This window comes from Magnolia sinica, chromosome 16 (genome assembly GCF_029962835.1).
Source record: "Magnolia sinica isolate HGM2019 chromosome 16, MsV1, whole genome shotgun sequence".
Lineage (NCBI taxonomy): Eukaryota > Viridiplantae > Streptophyta > Magnoliopsida > Magnoliales > Magnoliaceae > Magnolia > Magnolia sinica.
In genome coordinates this window covers 59839812-59849182 of record NC_080588.1, presented here as the reverse complement: position 1 = coordinate 59849182, position 9371 = coordinate 59839812, and positions in this window count along the sequence as shown.

Here is a 9371-nt window from a genome sequence, read left to right as displayed (position 1 = left end):
ACATGAATTTAAGCAATAAAATTGTAAAATTGTAATGCATGTGATACTTTTCATGAATTCTCATAAACAATATATATCATTTCATACAACACTATACTCAAGTAGATGGCCACGTTGCAATAACGCCCACGCATCGGTACCTCGTGGTGATGGACCCATTTATACATTAGCTGGTCAGACTACTGCTCCAGTTGTACCTTTGACATGTGTCCACGTATACAATTGTACCCATACGTTATACACAAAGGAGACTGCAAAGGATTCAGTAGGTCCTAAGGTCTTTCACCCAAGGAACCCAATCGCCCTACTTGATAGCTTTAGAGTCTAACACCCAAGGAACACGATCGCCTTATTTACTTATGTTACATCCAACATATAAAAATCAATGCTCAATGAATACTAAACATGCGTGTAAGATAAATCATTGTTTCGTAATCGAAAATATCAACAATATAAATTTTTATTTCTAATTAATAATTTTAGATATAATTTTGTTGAAACTTTAATAACTAAAACATTTAAATAAAATATTATTCTTACTATTATTAAATTTAGAAATTACTAATTTAATAATGTATAAGAAAATTTATTTTAAATTCTAACTTTAATTAAATCAGAATTTTTTTTTACTTAAATAATATTAAATATTAACATAAAAATATTTATTATTTTTATTCACTAAATTCTAAAATTTAAATTTTATTTTAATTTTTACATAAACTTAACAAATATATATATATTTTTTATATTGTTCTGATATTAAATTAAAATTTAATAAATTTTACAATTTAAGAATTAATTTATATTTAAATTTAATTTTAGATTTAAATCAATCAAATTATAATCTAATTTATTAAATAAATTCCAAAGCTGATGAATTTGATTATTTTAATAACAAAATTTATTTAATTTATTAATTTTTAAAAGTTTAGAACTAAAATTAGATTTTTTATCAAATTATACTTTCAATAATTTATTAATTATTCTAATATAATTAAGACAGATAGATACATACACACACACACACACACACACACACACACATACACACATATATATATATATATAATATTTGAATATTAAATTAAAATTTAACTGTAAATCAAACCGATTTAATTCATCAATTGTTTTAAGGTATATTTCAAAATTTCAACAATTAAACTAAATAATTAAATAAATTTTAAATAAAAAGATCAATCACATAATAATTAATTTAAGCAATATTACTTTTAAATTTTTGGAATAAAATGATATAACAATTAACTAAAAATGTTAAACTTCAAGTTAAGATCTCCTACCTTAAATATTTTTGATGATCCGGCCTGCTCAAATCTCTCTCTCTCTCTCTCTCTCTCTCTCTCTCTGTCTCTCTCACACTCTCTCTCTCTCTCTCTCTTTGATTCGATTGTTTTTTTTTTTCCTTTTTGACTGGGGAATGTGAACAGTTTCGATTGGTGGGAGGGTTCGGTGCCTATTACTATACGAAAAAGAAGGAAGAAGGGAAAGAGTGGGTTGGTCGGCGATGACGTGCTTCCGCACGTCACTGGAGATAATTCATTCTTTTCTTTTCTTTTCTATTTTTAAAGATGCTGTGTGTCTCACTAATGATGTTATAAATCCACTTTATCCATCATCTTGGCCTGGGCATGAGAGGACATGAGGCTAAAAATGAGGCAGATCCAAATCTCAGGTGGGCCACATGCAAGCGGATGGTGGGGTTGGTTCCCAAAAAAAAAAAAATTTGGGTTGTTACACCTTATAAAAATATCTCGAATCCATGAGAAAAATAAGAATTAGAAATAATTATAGGAATCAAAATTTCATTAATAGATAATTGTCTTCTATGTATGTCCCTATTACACTATTAATATAGAAAAGAAAAACTTAAAATTCATAATTATTAAAAATAGTAAAATTTAAATGCCCAATTTATATTTTTTAAAAAAGTGCTCCAACAAATCTATAACAATTAGTCATAAATTTGATTGACTCGAATCGACGACAATGTTGATTCGATCGATAGGTCTGTAGATTCAATCGACTTAAATAAATAGCATTGCCAATTCGATCGACAGGTTTGTAGATTAAATCAACTCAAATCGATGGAACTGTCGATTCGATTGACAAATCTCTAATTTCTGACCATCAGAAGCTCCAAACTGTATAAGTCTAGTTAAACTTATTCAAATTAATTCCTAAGGCATGGGATGATAAAATAAGGGGTTTCCTATTGACTTGTATCATCCACAAGTAAGTAGTTTTGGAACTAAATGGGTTTATGTATAGGTTTACCAAGGCACCTAAATTTACATGCTTTGATGCTGCAAGTCTTCAAGTATTCGATTGTCTTCGTCTTTAAATAGGCTCAATTGATTTAAGAATCATACATGCATTATTAACAAACCAAGACACATACACAAATCATTTCACAAAATTTACATCCAGTAAAGTAGATATGCAACTTTTTTTTCTTGTTGTTAATCTTCATATTTACAGCATTCAATCTTTTAGCTAGGTTATTAAACATTTTAAAGTGTTGTTGTAAAGAAGACCATTCCTTTGTCTTTAAATTGCACTACTACCATTTTAGAAAGATTTTACTTTACATAAATTTTCCTTATTGGGTTCTGAAACTTGTCTTATAAACCCTTACTGCTAGTTTAATCAGACACATTGAACAACACCACATTACCTAGTGTAAAAATAAATAAATAAATAAATAAAAGAAGAAAAGAAAAAATAGAAAATGAAGATTCATCCTTCATTCACCCAAATCATGTGAAGTTTTAACTTCCATAAAACTAAATTTATTGAATTTCAATGTCTCGAATCTTGTAGAATTAGATTGAACCATTGAAACAATTGCAACACCAGTGTTAAAATCAATCTTATGTTAAAAGGCTTCTTAACCACTATCTCAATATCAATTGTTGCGAAAAAACACTTGCATAAAATTAATACAACATGGAAGAAAAGAGAGGAAAAAAAAAAACCAGTGTCGAGAGCACAAAAAGTCACGAGTTCAACAATATTACTTATATCGGTGGATAATTATACTTAGCTTTCCAAGGCTTACTTCTCTCTTACTCTCTCATCATAATAGATCTCTTACAAGAGAATTATGCCCATTTCTCCGTATCTTTCCTATGTGGTAAACAACATGATCCAAGAGAGGCCACTTATCCCAATTGTACTAAAACTAGCTCTCTCATACTTTTGAGAGAGGGAGAGAGAGAGTTTCCCATTAGGCAACATCTTATTCGGGCAGACAGACTTAAACAAGTGAATACAAACCACACAGCTCGAATGGATAGGTTGGATGGCACTCCCACATCATGGTGGGCCCACATAGCTTGAACACGTTGGAATTACAATGCATTCGAAGCATGCACCTCTCTGAGTGCATCTAAAGAGAAAACTAACCGTTGATCAAAGTGACGTGCAGTAGTAGGCTGGGTCCAAACAAGGCCAGCATCACCTGACGCCCTGCTTTTTTTTAAAAAAAAAATATTGGGCTGAATATCAGGTCCATCCCAACCCGTTTATTGATGGGCCTCAAATTCAAGACAAGATCCAGTGCATGAGAGCCAAAGATGGTCTGAGTTGATATAAGGATTCAATTTTTAACAAATGGGAAACTCTGGCCCAGGCCCACTTGTTAATTTGGTGGGCCCAGTGATCGGCATTGGCTCAACTTGTAAGCTCCAAGAATAAACTCGAGTTAGCCATCGACGAGCCATGATGAAGTCCTTCCATGCCCAGCCCACAAAGTAAATCCCATGTCCGACCCAGCCTAACTAGGCTCGTAACGGTCCCAAAAGAAAAAGCCAGAACCCGCCCGGGAATAATTAAACACGGCCCAATCCTAGCTACCCACATTTGTTAAAGATCTGGGATGTTCATTAGGTGTGCCCATTCATGCATGGTATATGACAAAAATGCCCTTGAAACCTGAAATCAGCAAGGGCCGCACAGACATAGATTGAGGCCGGCCGGATCAATAATAAACAGGCTTAAATTTTAAGCCTGAGCCTATCCCACAGGCTTAACATTTCATTCGAAGCCAACCCCAAGTGAGCCAAACAAAAAAGCCTGACGGGCTAACCCGGCCCACAGACAGCCCTAGATTCATACAGGGTTATGGTGGGCTAGTTCCAGAAGCTTGACAGAGCCCATTTGGACGCGACTAGATGCCTTTTTAGCCAAACCCCATTTTGAGTTGTGTGTTGTGTGTTTGGATGCACTTTCGCAAACTCCATTCGAATTGTTACTTATCAAAATAGGCAATGAAAAGCCCACTCCCCCGAAATCAATTGGATTAGTAGAAAAATAATCCAATTGGTTTTAGGTGAGTGAGGTTTCAAGTGTCTATTTTGCCGGGTGGGTTTTGAAATGAGCTCATCTACAAAGAGCCGGTTTGACATCTATCAAAAGGGTCCCCCTTTTCTTTTCTTTTTTGGTGGGGCCCTTGGTGCTATCCGTTCCAAATTTTGGCACAAGTATCCAGATGCATCATTCTTCACCAAGAACCCATACCCATTTAATTGCAATTTACAGCCACATTCATGGTCTTTATTATTATTATTATTATTTGTACCATTTATGCTATTTATTTCCCACGGTCTAGGCATTGATGTTTGTCACTTATTCCCCCCTTGAAGTTTTGATCTCTGTTATCATGCGTGGGGCCTACCCACAAGGCCAATTAGTTCAATTTGAAGCAGTTGGTTTAGATTGCATACAATTTCCTTTTAAAAATGAGGAGTTACTGATCAAGGGTGGCGATGGGTTGGGTTTATGTTGGGTGGGGGTTGCTTGCACTTACGTCTACCCATACCCATATCGGCTTAAAATGTGCACCCATACCCGTATATACCTAAGTATTAATTAGTGTTGTGTATCAGCCATCATTCTAGAGACTTTGCCAGAGTATTAAAGTTTTTCTCCTTGACCTTTTAATATTTTGAGTATTTTTGTGTTTGAAGCCCATCATGGTACATGTGTACCATGCAATTCGTGCATTGGGTGCGCCCTTCTATCATGTTGTGATGCCAAGAAACAAGGTCTCCAATCATCAGATGGGCCACACCATAGAAAACAATGGAAACCCCTCCAATTGCAAGTGAAATAATAGTCTGATGGCATATATATTACACATGCCATGTATTGAGGGTCAAATATTGCATATTAGACCCCATTTATTACCTAATTTTACGAACATGATATGGTTTAACGGCCCATTTTGATCGTGTTTGTGATGCAAGGTGTAATTTAAAAGCTTGGATTGAAAAATGGTACTAAAACTATGGATTTGACGCTTTGAAGTCACCAAGGCAAGGGATAGACCCCGGGGACCGAAATCGAAGAATTTACACGATAGAGATTCGAGAAAATTAAGCCACTCATGTTAAACGGGCCTTACAATCGTCCAAAATGCAAGATCACGGGGTTCTCACCATCTGTTCGATGTTCAAAACTTTATATATGGCCTAAGGACCATAAATTAATCGTACACGTCGAAATTCAGCTCTTGGAACCCCTGTGAAAATGGCCTAACTGACGATCGACCCATAAATCCTAATCGGGCCCGCCCGATATCTAGATATGCTCCAAATTTAGTTTAAACCCCTTAAATTGGGTGATAAAACGGTTCTAAGTTTGTATTGCTTCAAAAAAATTGCTGGATAAAAGGTGGGGTTCACAGTCGTAAATTTCTCTTTCTTTAAAAAACTAAGAAACGAACAGTGAAGGATGTCCGATCGTCGGTTTGTGATTATGGGCCCCACCCATCGTCCAAATGGATGATCTGGACCGTCCATTATGTCTAGGGGGTGACTTGGCCCTCGCTTAGGTGTCCTTTTTACTCAATGCAAACGTATACATGTGAATTATCAGAAAATGTAGGATGAACGGTGAGTTGGTTTAATACAGTGGACCGCACAAAAACTCGATAAAAACCACTCCTCGACTGGTTTTTCGCCAGGAACCAAATTAACGGCGTAGATTGATCTTAAGATATCATTGTGGGGCTCACCGAACACATCAACGTAGTTCTTGCGTTGATTTTACGCATGGACGAGCGTCCAGACCTCACCAGGCTTCTCCAACCTTGTTTCTTGATGATGGTCGGATCAGTGATCCAGAACGTCCAAACTCATCAAAAGGGGGCCACATCCATCCCAAACTCATCAAAAGGGGGCCACATCCATCACCAAGAAGGCCAAAACGAACATGGGATGGCCATCCGTCCCAAAACTCCCATCCAAACGCAACTTGTTTGCGTTTCTCGTCGCTGCATACGCTTCAGCTGTGTAAAAGCTCCTAGCCACCGACTTCCAGCCTCCGAAGTCTGAACCGACCTCCCTTGCCTATATAAAAGAGAGAGAAAGAGAGAGAAGGCATTCTTGAATCTTGGGCGGCCGTGGAGGCCAGGACGTGAGCACGAGGGAGAAAGAGAGAAGCGTGTAGCCGGCATCAGCTCTTCTTCCTTCCCTCTTTCTGTTTTTTCTTCCTTTGTTTATGTCTTTCCTGAAGAGTTTTAGCATAATCATGTCAGGCTAAACCTCTTAGCTGGGGCTAAGAGGTGAGGCTTGTAGCGTGATTAAGATGTTGGCTTTGTTTTAATTTATGTCTGGTTAAACCTTATGGATTCTAGTTTGATTATTGAGGAATATTTTTAGCTTTAATGGTTTGTTGTGACTCAAATTATAATAGATCTGCGATAGCTTGAGATATTCTCTTTTCATGTATAGAAATTGTGAAATTAGGCAATTCCGTTGTTCACCATCATCTCATGAGCATGGTTGGGTAATGAAATCCTGCCAATCTTCTCAATTCTTTTATGATTGGCTGTGAGATTGATAAATTGCTGTTATTTGCCCTCGTCTCCTAGGCATGGTTAGGTGACGGAATCACTTCCAAATCTTCACCATTCTTATTTATTGATGATTAGATTCATGATACGTTCAACGATTTGACAAATTTCTTCTTACCAACTGGATAAAATAGGACTTCGATTCCAGTTGTATCTTTAAATCAATGTAAGGTAGCTTTCCAATTGCTACAAGTAGATCCTTGGCACCCTAGTTCCCACCTTTATTTTTATTAGTTTTTAATTAATTTATTCATAATTATTCTCTTAATTTTCTCTGATTTAGATTACATCATCGCTTAGTTCTAATTCAAGTTACTTTCAGATTACGTACAATGTTCAATCCCTATGGATTTGACCTCGCTCTTACTGAAATTATTACTACATCACAATCCTATACTTAGGGTGTGAACACCATAGTGGCATTACACTGGAACTGGTGTAAAACTAGCTTATCCTAAATGTTATAAATCGAATGTGTTCAATTTTATTTGTGTTTTTGAATGAGAAAAAGTGTTAGCTGTGATTACTGTTAGTAATAACTTGCACGATGACGACATTTATTCAGAGTTTTCCTTATAAAGAAAAATGGGGCCACCTTAGCTCATTGAATGCTCTACCTCGGGCCACCGACATCATTCACTCTACTAAAATAGATTTCCTGGAAAACCAGCAATATTTGATCTTAGTTGGCCTTTCATCCCTAGCAACAAATCATCCTTGTATTTTGATACACGTGGGTGTGGTCCCCCAATGCTCGTTAGATTTCTCTTCAACTTACTCATGGCTAGACAGATCGATTTCGAGGCAAATAAGCATTGGAGTAGGAAGTCCGGTATTTATTTACTTAAAGAGGAACTGTTATGGGGAAAAACAGACCAACCTACAAATGCAGATTAGGTTAAGACTTGGCACCTCCCGATGGCTAAAAGAGGCAAGGAACCCTACGTGTGTCTAAGAAGAAAGATTGGGAAGACTAAGGTCGTCCTAAAGATCGGTACTAGAAAGGTCATTCCAAAGGTCGGCACGACCGAGAACGGATTCTCCGTTCACTATCCACTAGGGTTGGTGGTACGCAGCTAAATCATTATGTGTTCCTTCGCATTGGTCATGATTTCGGTTGGGGCGCACGACCAACCTAAGATTAGGAATTTACCACATTGAGTCTGGCAATCCAAATTTAGGTATGGGACTAGTTTGGATAGAAGTTGTCACGCCCCAAACTCGGAAACCGGGCTCACAAAATTCCCGATCGCCGAATCTGGCGCCGACAGCCTCCGTAGAACCCCATTCTCGACTCCCGACGCCCATTCGCCAGGTTCCGATCCTGGGATGCTACAAGGAGGATTTTCCACATCAGTTTGATTCGTAATAAGCATAACCAAAGGCATAACCCACAAACACAACCAAAAACATTCATCACATTTCCACTATAAACAAAAACTTTACAGGTACAATGAGCATAAGGGAAATACAATGAAGATAGACCAAAACTCCAAAAGAAGATCCGCCACGCGTCCAAGCCCTGCTGCTGTCCAACACTACCTGCACGGTCGTGCATAAGCTTATGAAAAGCTTAGAGGATGGTGTAAGTGTGTGCGCAAGATAGTAGTTATGCAGTATCAGAGTAATGCGGAATATGCTGATGAAAGCCAAGAATACCATTAGCCATACCAAGGCCATGCGGTGCAAAGCATGAATGATGTCGGCCATACCAAGGCCATGTAATGCAAAATGCAACTCAAGCATACAAATCCTCATCTAAGTTCACATATCAATACAGCTCAAATCTGGAATATCATCGAGGTCTAGTACACTCTAAACCAGATCACCGCCCCATCGCGCGCAATAAGGTAAGTGGAAGAGACCTCACTATCCGCCTGCCAATATCGGGCTCAGCTCATCAATAGCGGACTCATTCCTCGAGCTGGTGAAAATCAGCCTAGCATTGCCCCCTACTCTCGGGCGGGTAAGGCCGCACCCCTTTCCAACCAACCACGATATAGTGGAAAGCGCAACCGTCTCGTAATCGGCACTCGGTGCTCATACACCCACTCGGTCTAGACGTTGGAGCAACCTCTTGGTACCATAAGGGTTTAGGGACTTTCAAATAGGGATATCTATAGCACCCTATGTAGAACAAGATTTTCGGTATCTAATCCTGCCAACCACGATACGCCTGTGGAGGCTACGGCCCTAATGTCGCTAGGGCGTACGGTAACCATAACACACAATGCCAATGCAAGAATCACACTATACAGTCAAACCGCAATCCTGCTCGTATCATGCGCTCATGCAGTGGCAACACCCTTATGACGGGAGTCCACTAAACAATCGCCCAAAGACATATGCATGATCGTCATCTCTCATATCAAGCATACATATGATGCATATGATCATGAATCATGGAATTTAAACATGCTATATAGGATGGATGACATGCATAACGAAGGTGGGCCTAGACGACCTGCACATAACACGCATGGGCCCGCCAATGGGC